This window comes from Eulemur rufifrons, chromosome 30 (assembly GCF_041146395.1).
Source record: "Eulemur rufifrons isolate Redbay chromosome 30, OSU_ERuf_1, whole genome shotgun sequence".
NCBI lineage: Eukaryota > Metazoa > Chordata > Mammalia > Primates > Lemuridae > Eulemur > Eulemur rufifrons.
In genome coordinates, this window is record NC_091012.1 from 73,415,888 (window position 1) to 73,439,018 (window position 23,131).

At 36.6% G+C, this 23,131-nt stretch overlaps 2 pseudogenes; one reads left to right on the forward strand and one right to left on the reverse strand.

Annotated features, from left to right (window-relative positions):
* Positions 1-544: 544 nt before the first annotated feature.
* On the reverse strand, positions 545-1,396 carry LOC138378570 (AT-rich interactive domain-containing protein 2 pseudogene; annotated as a pseudogene).
* Positions 1,397-21,154: 19,758 nt separating this feature from the next.
* LOC138379114 (E3 ubiquitin-protein ligase RNF115 pseudogene) lies at positions 21,155-22,060 on the forward strand (annotated as a pseudogene).
* The last annotated feature ends 1,071 nt before the right edge of the window (positions 22,061-23,131 follow it).

Here is a 23,131-nt window from a genome sequence, read left to right on the forward strand (position 1 = left end):
CTATTGATTTCTAAACAAAACACACAATCCATAGCTAGATATTAGTGGCCCCCTCTGAGATTGGAGGTTTAAGTGTGCTGAAACTTTTTTTTAATTATTCAAACCAGCTTAAACGGTTTTGTAAATGTAAAAATGTGCTCCTTTGGGGATATAGATAAAAAATATTTAATGCTTCTATTTCATCTGCTCATGTAGGTTTTACAATATTTCATGTATATTCCAATGTGGATGGTACTGAATTCTGATCATACCAGTTTCCATCAGGATTTTTCTGATCTGAGAGCCTTCCTTCAGATAAGCTGGTTGACAATCACACAGCAGTTCTTTTTTTTTTTTTTTTCTTTTTCTTTTTAGATTTTTTTTAAACGGAGAACAAAGGGATTGGCTCAGAGATCAGAATACGAACCTTCCTCTCAGCATCATGGGAGGAGATAAAATAATTCATTCAATGGTCTCTGTTCCATTAGGACTTGGTGCTTTCTTAAGTAACAGTATGTGAAATGTATCTGACTTTGAGTCCCCACTGCGTGAGTGAAATTATTTTTCACTGCAGCATTTCTGACTCTTTTTCTTGTTCTTTACTCTGAACTGTAAAATTAAGTTCATAAAGGCATTTGGCAAGGATGGAGGAAGCTTCCATGTTACTAATGGCTAGCACTGATAAGTTGTTTTCATGTCTCTTTAACAATATGCGACCACATTCTGAATATTTACCAATTTTTTTTAATATTAAGGTAGCTGTTAGTCGGATGTGTTTAGTTATTGGTCCCTCTTTTTCATCTGTAAAATATCTAAAGACAAGGTTTCTTGATCCTCTCCTAACAGCCATAAGTGCAGCACTGGGATGATTTACAATGGCCTTTTGTGCTCTAGGAGTTGAGCTTGTGCCCCCTACAGATGGCTGCTTGGTAGAAGATTTTTGACTTCCTGTTTGTCCTGGTTCATCTTGTTTTAATCCTGCAAGCAGTGCATCCTTTGAACAGTGCTTATCCTGTAAGTGGGTAATAAAAGAAAACCTCTGTCGTTGAAAAGGCTCACAACCTTTTCAAAGACATTGCCCTGGATATACATCTTTTCCTCCATGTTCCATTGCTGCATGGTAGAAAACCGGTGAGGGTGTCTGAAATCACTTTTTACAAGACTGCCACAGACACATGAAGTTCTGTCCAGGTTTTCTCATTGGATCTCCATGTTGACTGGATGCACTGAATGGAGAAGGCTGAGAACTGTTAGGCTGGACCTGCACTGATACAGCTGGTGAAGGTGGCATAGGAGTGTTCTGTGGGACCACATTCTGTATGTATGTTGGTGGATGCTGCTGCTTTTGCTGAACAGCACCTTCTACTGCTACTTTAGCTACAGTGCTTGGATCTGCTCCTGCTGGCACAGCAACCATTGTTGCACTGCAACCAGCATTGTTGGGGTCACTGATTGTAACAATTCTAACTCCTACTTTATTTGGAATTCCTGTGACTGTTTCCCTATTATTATCCTCTGCTGGCCTCTTTACAGTCTTGCATTCTGCTGTGCCATTTGTAGACCGAACGTCAGATGATAGGGCGAAATGCTATGGGGATGATATGGGGAAATGCTATGATTTGATGCCTCTGTATAACAGAGGTTGTAGAATGTGGTCAGACAACTACACTTGGGCATTGCTGAGCCACATCTGAATTCAAACTTGAAGCTAGAGGTCCATTAGGCAAATCAGTACCACTAAACTGCTGTGTTGCCACATTTTAAACCTCCTGTATACTGCTCATAGATGATGAACCACCCAAAATTAATACAGGTCCATTAGAAATTCTTTCTAGTTGATCACCTTTGGCAGTATCTTCTTCTTCTCTTTTTTTCTACTTCTTCTCCTTCTCCTCCTTCCTCCTCCTCCTCCTCCTCCTCCTCCTCCTCCTCCTCTTCCTCTTCCTCCTCCTCCTGGAAATTCATAGAAAGGATCCTGACAAGTACTCTTGAATACAGGTTTTTGGTAACTTTGAAGATGATAACATTGAACTAGGTAAAAACCTCTAGGACTCTAATCAAAAAGCTGTTGTGTTCATGAGGATTACTAACCCAACATCAAGCAGAACAAGGGTTATTTACATGGGACTGAATTGATAGAGGACTAAAATGATTTTTTCCTGAAGTTTTTATTTGAAACTTTGCTGATTTTTTTATATTTTGTTCTCTACAGTCATGAATTTTTTTTTCTTTTGAGCTATTTATAGCTTACAACAATTGGATAAAGTATACTTCCATGAGCAAATTTGAAACCTTTATCTTTCTCTCTACCTGGATTCTCTAGAATTTGGAAATTGTTTGTGAGTATTCTTAATTTATTGGATATTGACTATGTTCTATAAGAATCTGTTTCCTTTTGTAACAAGACATAATTAGAGACAATGGTTATTTTACCAAGGCTTTCACTGGAATGGCATATTTTCAGATATGATGAGATTGCTTTGTGGAATAGAGGTTGACTTTATATAGCCAATAAAAAGTCCATTAGCAAGACTGGCCTGGTACCTTGCCTACATGGTTTCTTTACAAGGTCCCTGACCTGTGGTATGTAAATAATATCACTTTCTGACAGACCCAGGACCTTCAAGTTATTTGGGTTAGATTATTCCAAAGAGTAATTCACCCAATTTTTACAAGCATTACAAGTATAGTCTGATGGTAAATCTTTGGTTTGGCTTACTGGGCTTGAGTTTTTAGAAGTCTAATCTGAAATTCTTTATGAAAAAATTCCAGCAAAGTCAATTTAAAATGAGATAATATGTCAGGTTGTAGCTGTGTATTCTTGGTTTTTAGTGTGCTCTTGGCCAAAGAATGACCAGACACACCAAAAGCAAGGTGAGTGTGAAACAAAGTTTATTGAGGAAGGGAAAGATAGGTTTATAGAGCAAGAACATGATATAGGCATGCAAAGTAAGAGCAAGATACATTCACCACAGAAAATGAACAGACATCTTGTCATAACAAAAAGGGTCTTGGTTATGGTCTGGGGTCTTATTATATAGTGTCTGGATTGAGCCCTCCTTGTGGTTCAGACCACCATTGAATGACTTTGATCAACAGTTGGAGTTATATAACCTGAGTCTGCAACCTATGCTTGCAGATCTCCCATGATCCTCTCTTAAAGTCCATTTGGGGGCATGAACCACAATGTACATTTAAGCTAATGACATGACAATTAGCCTTAGCTTGTTCTAGGTCACCTTCCAGACCCTATTGTACCTGTGCTGCTTGGCCCACAGGCTAGGGAATCCTCTCCATTATTTTGCAGTTGACATACTAATTTCTGATTAGCAGATTGGTAGGGTATTCCCTCCTTCCCCAAGTGTAGCAATTGCTTGGGGCACCTGCCTTTGTCCCCAAGAGGGGACAGAAGTCCCTTGCCTTCTACCTAACATTTCCCCACTTTCTATTCTAAAGGCCCAAATCATTGTTTAGGGGTGTCAACTCATTTGGCTGCTTCCTGCTGATTGGAAGAAATGATTTCTATTAGGATGGCCTCTTGCAGGTTCTCCAGGGATCTCTCCAGGGGACTTCAGTATATGTACTTGGTAAATTGTTGTAGTTGTAGGCGTGAGGAGGAGGTAGGCACTGGGGCTGGCAGAGAATGTAAGACCATTTGTAGCTTATTCGCCTCTAGACAGCATGAAATAAATTTAGTTAGAAAACTTATGAGGATTGGTCCCAATATAAGAATTCCCAGGATACAAAGTAATGAGGTGACCAAGGGAATTACCAGCGACATCCACCAGGGCCTAGAGGTCTCACCTCATGTCTGGAGACTGAAGGCAAACTCTAGGATGGCACTGATGTTGTCCTGAACCTGTCCTGACCTGTTAACAAAGAATCAGAACTGTTCTTTTAAGAACAAGCAGGTGCCCCCTTCTGCTGCAGTTAGAAGATCGAGGGCCCATCTATTTTGTAATGCAAAACCCTCCAGTGAATCCACCTGTTCCTGTGAGAGGGCAATTGTATGGCTAGTTTTCACCAGGGCTCATGCCATCTATGAAGCCAAGACAGTTGCAGGCCCAAGGTATGTGCCTCCTGTGGCAACTCCAGCAATGGCTGCTGTTCCCATAAAGGCAAAAATGGGAATTAAGGGAAGCACCTGTGTGTGTTAACAGCCACAGCCATGCAACAGGAAAGGCAAGGTGGATGAATCCTGGGCAATTTGAATATACTAGGCTCAGGGAGCAGCAGCCTCTCCAGTAAGGGGGTAGCACCCAGTATGCTCGGGTGCCACACACCCTGTATATGCCCCATTCTGGAAGAAGTTGGGTGATGAACTGGATTTTGGCTAGTAGGACAGGAGTTGATTAACCACTGGAATGAGTTTTGAGGCTCTGGTTAACTTGCTTCACCTGGCCTTATGACTGAGACCTCCAGGTGCAATGCAGGTAGTAGGAGATCTGTAGGGCCCTAGAAACTCCCTGCACTAACTGTGAAGCAAAAGCAGGATTGATGAGGGCTGTCTTGGAACCCGTGTGGCAACATCATCCAGGTTAATTAGTGGGGTGTGTCATGTAGGGGCATCCATTTAAAAGCAAGCAAATTTTGGCAGCCAGGATGGAGAGGGATGCAAAACAAAACATTCTTTAAGCCTAGTACACTAAAGTAAGTGGTTTCTAGGGGAATGTTGCCCAGTAACATATAAGGATTGGACACCACAGGGTGCAAAGGCACCACCACCTCATTGACTGCCCTCAAGTCTTGCACCAGTCGGTAGGTGCTGTCCTTTCTCCAGACAGGTAAAATAGGGGTGTTACAAGGAGAGCAAGTTGTGATATGTGGACCTGAAACTAGAAATTTTCTCATAAGGTGTTCAATACCTGCCCAGGCTTTGGGTTGCAAGGGATATTATTTAACACAAGGATATCACTGTTGCAGTTTGAGATGGACCATAACTGGCTGGGCTGTTCTGGCACAGCCTGGGGAACCAATGTCCCAAACTATTGCAGGGATATTTGCCTCCCAGTCCAGTTGATCTTGGCCCGAGACCTCTGAATCTGTTAAGAGGCCTATGAGACTAGGTTTCTCCTTAGGGTAGAAAGAAACCCGTGCTTACAGTTTAGAAAGCAAGTTGCATCCTAGCAGGTTGATAGGACAGGTAAGACTTAACAGAGATGAGTGTTCAATGATCACATTCTGCCACAAACAAAGCAAAGAGAGAGTAAAGAATTGTTTAGTAGGGACCCCAGAAACTCCAGTGACCATATAGGATTGAGTACTCAGTTTTCCAGAGTAGGTGAGGAGGACATAGTAGGAAACCTCAGTACCAAAAAGAAAATTTACTGGCCTATCTGCTACCAGGAGGGTTATCCTTGGCTCCAGTACGGTGATCATAATCTGCCAGGGGGCTGATGGGAGTGGGTTCCTTCATTGTTGTACCGTGATCAGGCCTGGGGACTGACTCCCCTCTTGGGACGATCCCATAGGACAGAATGTGGCCCAGTGACCTGTTGATAGCACTGATGACAAGGGGCCTTGGGCAGCCTGTTTCTGTTGGGACAGGCTTTGGCCCAATGCCCTTCCTGTCAGCAGATGTGGCACCAGAGATCACTTCCTTTGGTGGGAGCTTTGGCTGTTGGTCCAAATGTGAGTGCCAATGCTGCCATTAACTGGGCATTGCTAGCCTCCTTCCTCTACTCCTTCTCCCGGGCCTGAGACTCTAGCTCAGAAGTTCTGTTTTAGAAAACAGAATTAGTAGCAGCCACCATGTCATCCAGGGAGGTGGTAGGGTCCTAGACAAGCTTCTGGAGCTTTTTCCTAATATCTGGTGCTGCTTCTGTCAAGATTTTGTCGTATAGTATCACCTGTCCCTCATAGGAGTTAAGATTGAGAGTTGTGTGTCTCTCCATTGCCTCCTGGAGCCGATCCAGGGAGGCTATAGGGTTTTCCTCAGGCCCCTGTTTTATGGCAGAGACCTTGGAATAATTGACCACCTTTTGCCTCCTGGCCTTGAGGCTAGCCTGGACACATTCCAGCAAATGTTCTTTCTCCCACCTCTCTTCTGAAGAATCATTATTCCACTCTGAGTCAGTCACGGGCACTGCTGTTTCACCCACTGGATGTCTAGGATCTGAAAGGTGTAATCTGGCGGCAAACTTTTGTGTCTCCATTAACATTCTGCATTTCTCAAAATCATTTAAAGTCTGGCTTAGAATAACACGTACATCTTTCCAAGCCAAGTCATAGACTAGACACAAATGTTGGAATGTCTCTACGTATCTGTCAGGGTGATGGATCTAGCCCCCCAGATCCTGTTTTATTTGTTTTAAGCCTACTAAAGGGCTTATGGACCAGACTTGGTCCAAACTCCCCTGTTGCTTTCCCCAAGGTTAGGAGCCAAGCTGCCTTTCCCCCTGGTGGAGGTAGAGACGGCACCACCTCTCCTTTTGTAGGGCTCTTTTCAAGCCTCCCTGGGTATAGGGGCAGCTTAGAACATATGGGAACCTGAGGGGGATCTCTTAACACTGTAGTCTTGTTTGGCTCCAAACACCCCTTGTCAACATTAGAATCACAGAGTGATAACCAAAAATTAAGAGGTTGAGGTTACCAGAAAAAGTGGAAGTAATGCCTGGCAGATAAAAATTATGAGATGTTCACTATACTTTGCTTTGAGACTGAGAATTATGCTAGAACATTAGCAAAATTATCCTTCAGCTTCGTTTGTAGAAGATATTTTTTACTTTAGAAAATTGTCATACTTCTAATAAAAACTTCATTATTATTCTTAATGGAAAAAACAATTCACAATGACTGCAAGATGATATCCAAAAATAATACTGTTAATTAAAAGAAGTATAAAAATTACTTTGGCCTGGAAAATGATCATTGAACAGCATTTGGGTGCTTAATTAACACTTATGTTAGTTTTTATTTTACAATAATTAATCCATTAGCAATTCTATTGGTGCAGATAAAGAAACTAATTACTTTAAATTTTCATGCCTATAAAGGAATAACATGCATTGTGGTCATTGAAATTGCTTTTCCTTATAGTAATGCAAGTAGTATGCCACTTAATTTTCCCTAAAATAAAAAAGAAAGAAAAGAAAATGTGATTATTAAAAATGACAAATGTATAATCTGTTTAGAAATCTATTTATAACAAAAGAGCAAGGCTCCTTAAGGGAAGCTTGATCACAACTCTTCTTCAGATTAAATATGCAAATATTAAGAACACATTAAAATAACATAAATTATGAAGTGTAAATTATGAATTAATTGTAAATATGAAAGCTCAGTTACTGATTTCAAACAGGATGGGAGGAAATACTGGATTCACAATAAGATTTTGATTCTAGTTTCAGCTCTGCTGCTGTGACAGGCAGAATTTCTTTTTTTTTTTTTTTTCTTTGTTAATGTCATTTTTATTCTTTTAGCATTTTTTATTATGAAATGTTTCCAGCAGAGAAAGTACAGAGAACAATAAATGTCTGGGTACTTTCTTTTTTTTTTTTTTTTTTAATTTAATTTTACAGAATCAAAGAGTCTAACAGTATATCTTGTTAGATACAGTATGTCCTCATAATGTATACATTATTTCTTGTACAATGATATGAAATAATATGGGAAATATTCATGATAAATTATTAAGTGAACAGTGCAAGTTAAAAACAATAGTTTCATATTTTTTTTCCCCACCCCCCCTTTCCCGAGTCAGCACCTTCAAGTGTTACCACTCCCCAAACGGTGCGCAATGCACTCATTGTGTAGGCATACCCCCGTCCCCTCCCCCACCCCCCACCTCAGTCTGATGTCCAATTGGTGTCGTTTCCAGATTTGTATTTAGGTGATGATCAGGGAAACCAATTTTCTGGTGAGTACATGTGATGCTTGTTTTTCCATTCTTGGGATACTTCACTTAATATAATGGGTTCCAACTCTCTCCAGGAGAACCATAGAGATGTTGTATCTTCATCATTCCTTATAGCTGAGTAATATTCCATGGTATACATATACCACAGAATTTCAAAAATGGTTTCCCAAAGATGTTTTGCCACCCAATCCCAGAAATATCTGGATATGATGAGATATCACTCCTATAATTCTGTTATATGGCACAGTTGACCTTGAGATAAGAAGACTATCCATGATTGCCCACGTGATCCCAATGTAATAGCATGAATCCTTAAAAAAAGAAAGCTTTTGTGGCACTTAAAAAGACAGAAAGAATGAAAAAAATTTGATTTGCCATTGCTGCTTGAAGATGGAGACCATGTTAGAAAGTATGTGTGCAGTGTCTGAGAGCAGCTAGCCAACCCCAGCTGGTAACCAGCAAGGAAACAAGAACCTCGCTTCTACACCCACAGGAAATTAATTCTGCCAACAACCTGAATGAACATGGAACTGTGATTTTTCCCTGTGGCTCAGGTAAGAGCTTAGACATGTTGATGTATTCATTTCCGCTTGTATGACCCTAAACAGAGAACTCAGTTTAGCCTACCTGGACTTTTGACTCACAGAAACTGTGAGATAATGGGTAGCTGTTTTAAATTTCTAATTTGTTATGGCAGCAATAGAAAACTAATATAGCTGCTAAAAGGTAAAGTGAGTAAAGTTCTGTAGATCTCCTTTTCCACTTCTTCCTTTTCCACTTCTACCAAATGAAATAGTTGATCTACATTAGTATCAGCTAATCTGGGGCTCCACTGTTCTGGGAGAGTTTAAGTTTAATTTAATGATGCATACTGGAAAATTCTTTTTTTTTTTTGTTTGAGAGTCCCGCTCTGTCACCCTGGCTAGAGTGCCGTGGCGTCAGCCTAGCTCACAGCAACCTCAAACTCCTGGCTCAAGCAATCCTTCTGCCTCAGACTTCCGAGTAGCTGGGACTACAGGCATGCGCCACCATGCCCGGCATTTTTTCTTTATATTTTTAGTTGTCCAGCTAATTTCTTTTTATTTTTTAGTAGAGACGGCCTCTCGCTCATGCCCAGGCTGGTTTCAAACTCCTGAGCTCAAACGATCCGCCTTCCTTGGCCTCCCAGAGTGCTAGGATTACAGGCGTGAGCCACCGCACCTGGCCATACTGGAAAATTTATGGGTTTCAGGCAGCCAACTATTTTTGACAAAGACTCTGGTTACTCCTGCATTAAAAAAAATCCCTATTTTAAATTATGAATGTTCCAATACCTTTAGCATATATATAAATTCTATGGATCTGATATTGAGAAATTCTGGAGATGATAATAGCATTTTCTGTTTCTAAAATTATTTCTGATAAACCATTAACAGAATGATGAGTACCTCATAGGAATATACATATTAGCCATATTTCTTGTTTCCTGAGAAAATGAAGTCTCAGTTTCAATTGGTCTGTCTTGTCACAAAATGTTAGTTCATATATTATAATTTTTATTTCAAAAGGCATGTTGACCAATAATCACACTTGATGAATACTCAATAGCTGACTCATTCTAATATACTCTGATGAAAGATAAAGAGCCTATTCTTAGATGGTGTGTATTAAAATGTACATATTTGCAACCATGTTTCACTGCTTATATAGTCATACGTCACTCAATGATGAGGATACATTCTGAGAAATGTGTCATTTGGCAATTCTCTCATCATATTCACATCATAGAGTGTACTTACACAAACCTAGATGGTATAGCCTATTCCACATCTAGGCCATACGATCTATCCTGTTGCTCTTAGGCTACAAATCTGTAGAGCATGTTACTGTACTGAAACCTCTAGGCATTTGTAAAACAATTATCAGTATTTGTGTATCTAAACATAGAAAAAGTACAGTAATAAACGCCATCAAGCTAAATACAATTTACTGGTTTAATACCCTATTATTTAGTTGCCTCTGTTTGTGTTATAAAGTTTCAAATAAATTAGATTATCTATACCGCAAAAAAAAAAAGAAAAGAAAAAGTACAGTAAAAATATTGTATAAAAGATAAAGATGATACATCTGTATAGATCACTTAATTGTGAGTGGAGTTTGTAGAACTGGAAGTTGCTCTGGGTGAATCAGTGAATGAGTAATGAGTGAATGTGAAGGCCTAGGACAGTACAGCACTGAAGACATTATGAACAATGTACACTTAGGCTATGCTAAATTTATAAAAAATTTCTTTCTTCAATAATAAATTAAACTTAGATTACTATAAAGTTTTTTACTTTATAAAAATTTTAATTTTTATTTTTTTCTATTTATTTTTACTTTTTAAACTTTTTTTGTTAAAAGCTAAATCACAAACACACACATTAGCCTAGGTCTACACAGGGGCATGATCATTAATATTACTGTCTTCCATCTCCACATCGTGTCCTATTGGAAGATCTTCTAAGGCAATAACACAGAGGGAGGTGTCACCTCCTATAACAATGCCTTCTTCTAGAATACCTCCTGAACGACCTGCCTGAGGCTCTTTTAGAGTTAATATTTTTTTAATAAGTAGAAGGAGTACACTCTAAATCAACAACAAAATGTATAGTAAATACATAAACCAGTAACATAGTCATTTATTACTATGTACTGTACATGATTGTGTGTGCTATATGTTTGTATGACTGGAAGTGCAGTAGGTTTGTTTACATAGCATTACCACAAACACATGAGTAATGTGTTTTACTATGATTTTTTGATGACAGCTCCAATGTCACTAGGGGATAGAAAATTTTCAGCTTCACTGTAATCTTAGGGGACCACCATAATATATGTGGTCTGTCACTGACCAAAATGTCATTATGCAGTACATGACTGTATTTCTCATTTAAATTTATATGAAGCCCTTCAAGAAGATAGGGTTACCAACACAATATTCTTTGTTTTTGATACCTTCTTGTGATCGTTGTGAATCTGTATTCTTCTTATCATTCAGATCTCAATGCAAATACTACTTCTTTTAAAGAAACTTATTTCTAATCATCCAAAGTAAAACACCTACACGCTTTAGCAACCTATTTTAATTTTCTGCATAACGCTTATTACTACCCTATATATTTTTATTTGTATGCTTATTATGTATTTCTCTTTATTTTGTAAATTCCATGAGAGCTGAGCTCTTGCCTATCTTGATAACTGCTTTCTGAGTAATGTAGTCATAAGTGTATCATCTTTTGCCAACTTAACTTTAAACACGTAACCTTCTTGTGCTTTAGTAGGTGCTAGCCATTTTAATTCAGAAACTATATAAGTCTAGATTTTTAAATATATATTTTTAATTTTAGGGCTAAATGAAGATAATTAAATTTAGAAGTGTGGATTCCTTTACAGGTTTTTAAGAAATTCATGTTCTGTAGGCTTTCTTCAACCAACCTTCTTCTCACAGTTGAATCATACACCTGCCAGTACATATTACAAACTCTACTAAAATTTTCAAAAATGTCTTCTAAAAAGTTGCCATGACAACCTTCGGATAATTTTTTGACACTATCTCAGAATTTCAGTTTTAACTTCATAGACTCTAACATATGGGTTAAATGTTGATAATCCATTTATAAGAAATAGTATTTCTTGTTTTGTTTCTTTAAAATTGATATTTAACATTAATTATAAAATGTATTTAATTATTTCAATTACCTACTTACCCTGCTCTTGTGAAACAGCTTGGTTGGCAGCACCAAATAGAGAATTCAAAACCCAGCTCTGCCACTAATCCACTGTGTGACTTTTGCTAAACCAATTCAACTCTCTGGGTCACAGTTCCTCATGTATAGAACAAGGAGGTTGACTAGATGACCCCTCAGTTTCATTCTGTATATAAATTTCTAGAAATATTTATTATTATTTTCTTAAATGACAACATGCTTGAATTTCTATAATGAAAATATTTGTCTTGTCTAGTATTCTACAATTGGAATCCAGCTTTATTCTTTATTTTTTTACCTACTGAGGTATATAAGCATTACATGGTATCTCAGATAATATAACGTTTATATGACGTGCACAGCAACTACAAATAGGAGAATAATTTGCAAGAGTGTTGTCTTTCCAGTTTGAAATATTAGCCCCTGGTTGCTTTTATTTGTGATATTTATAACACATAAAGATATAGTAGTCACTGCTGATTCAAAACTGATTAATTTCAGTCCATACTGATTTTTCCTTCCACCATAGATCCATGGTAGTTTGTGCCTCTATTATTATGTTAATTAGTGTATGTGTGTATATGTCTGACTCCCATAGTGGTTTAGAACCCCCAGAATAAAAGTATTGCCTCTTGTCCATTTTTGGAGCACTCTTAATTCCTGGAATGGTCCATTATACCTAGTAAACTCTCAATAAATGTTATGAATTTAATTGAATCAAATTGAATTAACTGAGGCCATACATCTTTAAAAACAGGAACTCATTTTTTAAATTACATTGGGGACTTTATTGATCAAATAATCATCAAATACCACATTAAAAATCCTCATTCTTCAAATTATGTTCAAATGAAAATAAATTCCATTCCTATTTATTTTTGGTAACTTCATAACTTAAAGCTATGATTATTTTTTAAAGATCTATAATTTTTTGATGTTTTTAAGTACTATAATGTAGATACATCAAATGTGTTTCTGCTTTTCCTAACATTTTTAACTCAATAAAGTATCATAGTAAATAGTTCTATATTGTAACTTCTATAAGATATATTAGATTCATTAGCTATTTGATCATTTTCTAGACTCTGAGTATTGGTAGACTTCACACTTATGGTCAAAAGTAAAGTTATTTGAAAAGGGAAATCATCCTGTGGGTATAGCGTTTTGAGAATAGGAACACAATGAGGAGAACAAACCCCAAATTTTCATTTTAATTTAAGCTGATCTTTAATGAATATTTATTATATATGGCACAATCAATGCATAACATGATTTTGGTAAAACTTATAATTATCATATTCTTCATTTTTGCTTCATCAAGCTCATCAGTTCTACTCTGTAAAGAAAGTTTTGAACTTAATTAGGATTGTGCCTTATTAGAAAACACTTTGAATTATGCCAGAATGAGCATATTTAGGTGTTGGAATCACTATGCAGTGCTGTAATTTAAATTGTAAGGTTATATTTTCAGAGTGATATAGGAATATGTTCATTTTTAAAAACCCAAGTTAACTCATCATATGTCAAAGGTAAATTAGAGATCCAGAGATATAACTCAGAATGTAAAGATTGGTAAACAATATTTTAAATAGTCCAAGATACACAGGGTGGGTACTTGGTCTTCTTTATGTACTTCATAAGCTTGGAAAAGGTAATTGTGATTTTTTTTTTACTTTATGAGATATTTTCAAATATAGTAGATTAAATTTTATTGTAAAATTTCCACAGAAAATTATTGATCATTTCACATGAAAGAGTACTATAGAGCAAGACATTAGTTAAATGGGAAAGAATACAAACCACTGAGGCAAAAACAGTTAACTATGACTGATTTTTAAAATGTTGCTAAAAGCTATTTAATACAAAAAGCAAATACCCTGTTAAATAGGGTGTACAAGTGATGATAAAAAGGTGATCTGTTTAGTAATACTAATATGTTGCATTGTCATAATACTTTACAATTTACAAAACACATTCTGATATACTATCTCACTATGATTTGTTCTTCAGTAGGTTGTCAGCTAAGATTAATGTTTCCATTTTACACAAAAATAAAGCTTACAAAGGTTTGGTTACTAATCCAATATCACGTACCTAGTTAATGTGAGAAGTCTAGTGAAGCAATGTGAAAAATCTGAAACATCTTTTTCAAAATTACAAACTTCCTTATAAAAGCATGACTAATGTAGATGAACAAATGAACTAACTACCACTAAAGATGACAGTAAAGGGACTATGGGAAGACTAAAATAAATTTAACTCAACTAAATATACTGAATAAAATATGCTTTTGAAAAACCTAAATTCATCTTCAAGCTGCTAAGAAAGTGAGAATATTCAAAATCTAAAAAATAATTAAAAGCAAAAAACTGAAATTGATCTGCTCTTGAGATACCCTCCATACCAGATGAACTTGTGCTTCAGTTTTCACCAACACATAGGGGAAGTGGTATAGGAAAATATCCCAGGGACCACTGAAGACTGGAAGTCTGATAGAAGAATTCCTCAACCCCAAATAAAGTTGGGGCTCCCAAGTGCTCGATCCTTAGTATTAAGCACGAACAAGAAATAAACAGGCATTTTCAGGGAATTAGAAAGGAAACTTGCCTGTCTTGAACAATCATGGCAAGTGGGGAACTATCATAATCAAAGTTTTTAAAGATCTTGGTAATGGCCAGAAGAAGAATAATGAAATGTAGTATATTTTTGATATTAATAATTTAAATATGAATGTTAAAAAATCTCAGGTTATCACTAAAGAATAGAAGTAAAAAGTACAACTTTCAAGCTAGTAGAAAAAACAGAAATGGAATGAAGTCATTCAGAAATAAAAGGAGAGAAACAATAAAAGAAAAACAAATAGAAAATAAAAAATTATATGGTAGATATAAACTTAAATATATATGTAACTGCAATATAGTCAGGCACTGCATAACAACATTTTAGTCCATGATGGACCCCATATGTGACTGTGGTCCCATAAGATTATAATACTGTATTTTTATTGTACCTTTTATATGTTTAGATACATTTTGATACACAAATACTGTTGTGTTATAATTGCCTACCGTATTCAGGACAGTTACATGCTGTGCAGATTTGTAGCCTAGGAACAATAGGCTACACCATGTAGCTTAGGTGTGTACCACCTAGGTTCATGTAACTACATTCTATCATGTTTGCAAAATGGAAATATTGACTAACAATGCATTTCTCAGAATATACTCATTGTTAAGTGATACATTACTAAATTTAAACGGAATAAATAGTCTAGTTAAAAAGAAAAGAATTTTCAAACTGGACTATATTCCGTTTATATGGTGCTCTTTGAAAACATAAGAATACAGAAAGTTTTAAACTAAATAGATGGGAAAAGAGCTACATGAGAAATATATTAATCTAAACAAAATGAATGCAACTATGTTAATATTAGGCAAACTACATATTAAAGAAAATGTATTGGCCGGGCGCGGTGGCTCACGCCTGTAATCCTAGCACTCTGGGAGGCCGAGGTGGGCGGATCGTTTGAGCTCAGGAGTTGGAGACCAGCCTGAGCAAGAGCGAGACCCCATCGCTACTAAAAAATAGAAAGAAATTATATGGATAGCTAAAAATACATATAGAAAAAATTAGCCGGGCATGGTGGTGCATGCCTGTAGTCCCAGCTACTCGGGAGGCTGAGGCAGGAGGATCACTTGAGCTCAGGAGTTTGAGGTTGCTGTGAGCTAGGCTGACGCCACAGCACTCACTCTAGCCTGGGCAACAGAGTGAGACTCTGTCTCAAAAAAAAAAAAAAAAAAAAAAAGAAAATGTATTACTGGAAATAAAAGAGCATCAAATTATTGAAATACAAGATGCAATTCACATAAAAATATGATAATTTTAAACTTACATACCTTATTGCATAGCATAAAACATAAAAAGTAAAAATAGACAAAATGTCAGAAGAAGTAGAAAAATCAACTATCATAATGGGAGGTGATAATAATGTTTCTTTAAGTAAGGGATCAGCAAACTATAGCACACAGGCAAAATTTAGTCTGCTGCCTGTTTTTTTTTTTAATTTTTTTTTTTTGCTGCCTGTTTTTGTAAATAAAGATTTGTTGTAAATAGCCCTATCAATTTATTTAAGTAGTATATTGATATATGACAGCTTTTATGCTATGATAACATAGCAGAATAGCTGTAACAGAAGCCATAAGCCTAAAATACCTATTATCTGACCCTTTAAAAAAAATTGCCAGTCCTGATTTAAACAAAAGTTTTATCCAGTAGTATGAAAAAATCAGTAAGAATATGGGAGATTTTAAAAACTAAATTAACAAGGTAGATTTAATAAATATATAGAGAGGTATCTATCCAATAAATGCAAGATATACATTCTTTTCACAAAACTTAAATGAAGGATAAGCATATTATGGGGCCATACAGTAAATATCAAAAAATTTCAGAGAACTGAAGTGACAAAAATGATATTTTCAGACATTACTTAGAAATAAACAACAAAAAATAAGTCAGAAAAGTAAAAAATGTTTACACTTCTGAGTAACTCATGAGTTGAAAAATAATCAAAACTGATTTAATTAAATGATAGTAAAAATATTAACTGTAAAAATTTGAGTGAAGTATTTGGAATGAAATTTGTACACTTCATATGTATATGAAAAATTATTAACATAATGAAACTTATGCTAAGAATGCAATTAAATTCATTAAAGGTAAGCCACAGAATATAATTTAATGAAGTAGAGGAAATAAAATGAAGTATATAATGGAAGAAATTAATAAGATAGGAAAAAAAGTGAAATAGAGGCCAAGCATGGTGGCTCACACTTGTGATCACAGCACTTTAGTAGGCCCAGGTGGGAGGATCACTTGAGGCCAATGGTTCAAGACCAGCCTCGGCAACAGTGAGACCTCATCCCCACAAATATTTTTTTAAAACATGGAATAGTTAGGACCAAATAATCAAACGTTGATTTAAAAAACAAAGTAATAAAATTGACAATTCACTGATCAACCAAACAATGACAGCAAAAACAAATAATTTTATGAAAGAAAAAGATGACATGTTTGCAGATATAGATAGCATTAAAATATTAAATTATGAGCAACTTTGTTTTAAAGAGTTATATAAATGCATCAATTTTTAAAAAGCTGTATCATATCAAAACATACTCAAAAAGAAATAGTAAGGTGATGTCAGCAAAAAATGGTGAAGTAAGATCTAACAAAAATTTTCTCCTCCATATAGTCAACAGGAACACTGGTAAAGACTGACAGAATCAATTTTTTCAAAACTATGAAAATTATTGAAAGACTTGCAGCAATCTGGAAAATATTTATTCAACAAAAACAGCTAAATCTCAGTAAGAACAGCAATCTTTGTGGCATTTAACTTGTATTACTATTCTATTCTCTTAGCTCAGCTGTATCCTTGAAAATCAACAGTCTGCCATCGTAATTAAAAAAAAACAGTAACCTGGATGCTAACAGAGGAGGCAGAAAGGGAGTAGAGCACATTCAAAGCCACATTCCAAGAGAAATATCATCTTTTGAATTGCCTGATAGTTTCCTGGAAAACTCTACTGAAAAGGCTCTTACATTTGATGTGACTCAGAGCTCACCCATTGCAAGCAGACTTTTCCCCTAGAATGTTTGTCAAAAATAATCACAGACAATTGTTAAACATCATGGCTGCCTGAGGCAGTAAATGGATAAGAGCTGGGAAGAACAGTAAGTTAATCAAAAATCTTAAAAAAAAAAAAAAAAAAGCTGGCCCATGAAATCTCTACAGTGGTTTTTGAAAATCTTTGATATACTCCAGGGATCTAGAAGGCCATACTCATGTGTACAGCTGTGCAAATGACCAGGACTACATACTGACTCAGGGTAAACTTGGAAAGGCCCTAAGCTATCACCTCTGGCTAACATTGAGACTCTGCACAAACAGGAAGTGAAGGCTAAGGAAGACACGTAAACTGCCTGGTTGAGTGTTAAAATTGAGCCTCAACATACACACAGAGCCACTTCACAAGACTGGAAGACTTACTTATTCTGAAAACCTAAGGTGTCTCTCTCCAAACATTAGTTGACCACTAAGCTAATGGAGTTAGACTTCAATGACCACACGTGACAAAGAATATAGACTTTATATAACTAGCTTTAAAAAAAATCACTAAAACAAAAAGCAACAACAAAAATGACAAAAATTAACAACAAAACCTGGGGAAGGTGGTAATCTGATTTCCATAACTGTCACATTATGCTATTTAAAATGTCCAGTTTTCAAACAAAAATTATGAGACATGCACAACAATAATGTAGCATGGCCCATACACAGGGAAAAATAAGGTCAATAGAAACTATCTCCAAGGAAGCCCATAGGTTGTACTAATTAGAAAAGACTTAATTCAACTATTCTAAAAATTCTCAAAGAGCTAATGGAAACGATGTCTAAAATTAAAAGACAATATGAGAATAACATCTTATCAAATGGAGAATATCAATAAAGAGATAGAAATTATATACTAAAAATAACCAGATAGAAATTCTGGAGTATATAACTACAATAACTGAAACAAAAAATTCACTAGAAGGAATAAACAATATGTTGAAGCAGGCAGAAGAAATAATAAGTTTATTTAAAGATAGGTTAGTTGAAATTATCTACTCTGAGAAATCAAAAAGAAAAATGAAGAAAAATTAACACATCACAGATCTATGGGCATATTCAAAATGTTGGAGAAAGACAGACAGTCAATAAAGAATTATATATCCAGAAAACCACCTTTTAAAAATAAAGGAGGACTGATGACATTTCTAGATAAACAAAAACTGAGAGAATTCTTCACTAGCAAACCTGCCTCCAAGAAATGCTAAAGAGTTTCCCTTAGATTGAAATGAAAGAATACTAGACAGTAACACTAATACTCATGAAGAAATAAAGAGCAACTCCACAGGTAAATATAAAGGACAGTTTAAATGATTTTTATTTGTAACACTTTCCCTCTCATATCTTATTTAAAAGAAAACTGCATAAAGCACTAATTATTAGTCTGTGCAGAAGTATACACAGTGGATGAGGCAATTTGTATACTAACAGAAGTACAAAAGAAGTGGGAGGGAACAAAGCTTCCTATAAACTGAGTTGTTGCATCCTCCCAAAATTTGTGTGTTAAAATCATAACCTCCAATGTAATATTATTAGGATAGGGTATTGGAAAATAGGCCTTTATGATTGCAGAGCCCTCATGAATGAGATTAGTATCCTTATAAAAGAGGCCCCAGAGAGCCGTCATGCCCCTTCCACCATGTGAGGAGGAAATGAGAAGGCACCACCTATGAACCTGGAAATTGGCCCTCACCAGACACTGTATCTTCTGGCACCTTAATATTGGACTTTCCAGCTTCAAGAAATGTGAATAATAAATTTAATAAATTTTTGTTGCTTACAAGCCACCCAGTTTATGGTATTAGGTTATAGCAATACAAAGAGACTAAAACAGAAACTTGGTATTGAGAGTACAGTGCTGCTGTAACAAATACCTAAGAATGTGGAAGTGGCTTTAGGATTGGGTAATGGTAGAGGCTGGAAGAGTTTTGAGGTACATGTTAGAAAAAGCCTACACTGCTGGGAATCGACCATCAAGAACAATTCTGGTGAGGGACCAGAAAGAAAATAGAAGTGATACAGAGAAACCCTCAATTTTCATAGAGAATATTCAAGTATGCACAATAAAGGCCATTCTGATAAGTCTCAGAAATGAGGAACATGTTATTAGAAACTGGGGAAAGAACATCTTTGTTATAAAGTAGCAAAGGACTGAGTAAATTGTGTTTGTGTCCTAGTATTTTGGGGAGTGTAGAAATTATGAGCAATGAAACTGGATATATGGCTGAGGAATTTTTTTAAGTAAAGTGTTAAAGGTGCGGCTTTAATTTTCTTGACGACCCCTAGTGAAATTCAAGAAAAGAAATATGACTTAAAGACAAAATGGTTAATCAAAACAGAAGCAGAACTTATAGAATCGGAAAATTTTCAGCCTATTCATATTGTAAAGAATGAGAAACGATGTTCAGTAGAGAACATCAAATGTGTGATCAAATGACAATCTAGTAAGGACATTAGTCAAACATCTAAACAGAATCTAGGACCTATTGTGTAAGACAATGAAAAAATGACCCAAAAGGCAATTCAGAAATCATCACAGACCCAGAGGGCAAAAATTCCAACATGTGTGGGCCATCTTAGAGAATCCCCATTAGAGCAATGACCAGCAAAGCTGTGGGAGTGGGGCTGCCCCCATGACCTCAAACTGACAGAGCCACCTGCATGTGATCCCAGCCTCAGGGAACCGCAGGCTTGTGAGTCAGGCACAGACCTGCTATGAAGATGGGGCTGAGGAGGTAGGGCCCAGGCACAGAGATGACAAGGGAACAAAGCTCTAGGGATGTATGCACCACTCCAGTGTCTGGAAGTCAGAACCCCCACCCTAGTAGGTCTAGAAAGTGAGACCAGAGCCCTTGTGGGCCAGAAGGGCAGAACGTCAAATCACAGAAAATTATTCTGAAGACTGAAGATTTAATGCTATCTGCACTTTTGGGTTTTAGACTTACTTGGGACCTGTTATCCCTTTCTTCTTTCCTATTTCTCCCTGTGGAATAGGAGTGTCTATCCTATGCCTGTCCCACCATTGTATTTCAAGAGCATATAACTTGTTTGATTTCACAGGCTCATAGCTGGAGGGGAATTTGCCTCAGAATGAATTGTACTTTGAGTCTCATCTCACCAATATCTGGTTTAGATATTTACATGAAGCTGTGGACTTTAAAGTTTTGAATTGATGCTGGAACTAATAGAGACTTTAGGGGTTATTAGGATAGAATGAATGTGTTTTGCTTGTGAGAAGGACATGCATTTTGGGAGGACAGGATGGTATGCTATGATCTGAACATTTGTGTCCTCCCAAAATTCATAAATCAAAATTGTGATCCCAAGGTGATGCTATTAGGAGGTGAGGTTTTTGAGAGGTTATTAGGTAATGAGGATGGAGCCCTCATGAATAGGAATAGTGACCTAATAAAAGAGGCCCAATGAAGACCCCCTCTCACCTTCTGCTGTGTGAGGACATGGCAATAAGGCAGCGTCTATGAACCAGAATGCAGGCCCTCACCAAACACTGAATTTGCTAGTGCCTTGATATTGAACTTCCAGCCTACAGAACTGTGAGAAAAAAATACTATTTACAAGCCACCCAATGTATGGTGTTTTGTTGTTGCAGTCCAAAGGGAATATATAGGGGAAAGTTTTTGAATGTCATTGAAAATAAGTTGGCATTTATCTGAACTAGATTGTTACTAATTAAAATGCTAATTATAGCTTTCCTTACCCTCTTTGGGGATGGGAGGTAGGATGGAGTGGGGAGCCTCGGGATCAAAAACCACGCAGCTGCCTCTCTGCGCCCATCAGACTCACATGACTGATGCTGGCCAAGTGCTGGCAGTGGCAGGGACAACAGCAGGGGAGTTAGAGGCCTGGAAAAGGACAGACGGGTTGCCCTCTCCCACAGCTATGGAGGAGGACAAAATGGCGGAGGCTTCGGCGATGGGCAAACAAGGGCATCAGCTGTAGCCAGCAGCGTTTTTTCTGCCACCTTTGCAAGGGTAAGATCAGCACCAAACTACTGGAATATATTTGTTCCAAATGTGAATCAGGCTTCATTGGAGAAGTGACAGGTGATTCCTGTTTTTTAGGTAGTGGTAACAGCTGGATAGATAATAGCCCATCAACACATTTTGCAGAGCTCTAGGACCATTTGTATTACACGATGTTCGTTTAAGATTCTAGACCATTTCTAAGTAGCAATACACTGGACCAGGATAATAGAGCCAATGAGAGGGATCATTAAACTCACGGACTCCTGAGGACCAAGTCGGCCTCCAGAGCTACCAATGACTTGGAAACACAGATCACAAGGAAGTACTCCTCCTGACAGATCTCCAGCTATTGAAGAAATAATACAACATATCTTTGCCAGATTTTTTGCAATTCTTGAATCCCCATACTCTTTTACCTAGAGGAGGATGTTGCACTCCAACCCTGGGTACTATGCTTGGGGTCAAACAGGGTCTGATGCCATTGTAACCTAGCTTTTAGAACAACTGGAAAACACAGGGTCTTCCCTAGATGACATAGAAAAAGATCACATCTCTTCCAACAGTGACAGTAACTCAAAAACATGTTGATACGGGTTCCAGGTGTCCAGTATACAAAGAAGATTACAGAGTTGAAGAGGAAGTCTGATGGTTATGCTACAATCACTTCTTTCATAGCAGTTGTATTGTGCCATGGTTAAAACTACAGCATACATGTCCTGTATGTAGGAAGAGCTTAAACAGTGAAGACTCTACTTGGCAAACCCAGAGCTCTGAGGCCTCTGCAAGCAATAGATTTAGCAGTGACAGCCAGCTACATGACAGATGGACTTTCTGAAGCTAAAGACCACACCTCAACCAGGGCTGTGGTAGTCTTCTTATCATAGCTGTAAAATATATTTTAAAAAATAGTAGATGGATTTAGGAAGCACACAAGAAACCCCAACCCATGATATTAATGCAATGAGTGTTTTTAATTCTTCTCTAAATTTAAAGTTAGTATTTATAGATAGAATTGTATCTACAACCAAGTATCTCTTATTCCTGAATTCAGAGTGATAATTTTATAAATGTGAAACTTAATTATGTGGGCTTCCCCCTGCCTGAATAGAATCAATTCCTTAAAGTCTAGCTAGGGTCCTGCTCTCTGTCATGTTGTCTTGTAATGGATATTTCCACCTCCTTCTCCACCTCTATCCCACCATTAGAGTATTTTACGTAAATGTAATGGAACTACAGCCCAGCCCTAATTAAAAAATGCTAATTGTAATCTGCAAAATGACCATATAATAAAACTCAGAAAATATAGTAAAAGAAACAACAAAAGAATTGAAATGTTAAATAGAAAATATCTATTTAGCAACAACAAAAAAAGAATTAACACAGTAATGATGAAAAAAGACATAAAGCATATAGAAATCAAATAGCAAAATGGCAGATGCAAATTCTACATTATTAGTAATTAAATCACAGGTAAATGGATTAGAAACACCCCAGTTAAAAAGCCTAAATTGGCAGAATGGATAAAAACAAATGTGATCCAACTGGATGCTGTCTACAACAGACACAAATTAGATTCAAAGGCACAAATAGGTTGTCAAGAAATGGAAAAAGTGTGACATAAAAAGAGCAAGAAAAAGAGAGCTGGTGTGGCTTCAATGATATCAAACAAGATTAATTTTGAAGCAAAAAATTTTTACCAGAGACAATGAAGGAAATTTTATAATGGCATGATCACCAATACAGCAATAAATTATAATGTTGATAAACATATATGATCATAATAATAGAGTCCCAAAATACATAAAGCAAAAGCTGAAAGAATTGAAGAAATAGAAAATTCAACAATAACATTTGGAGATATTATTACCCCAGTTTTCATAATGATTAGAACTAGACAGAAGGTCAG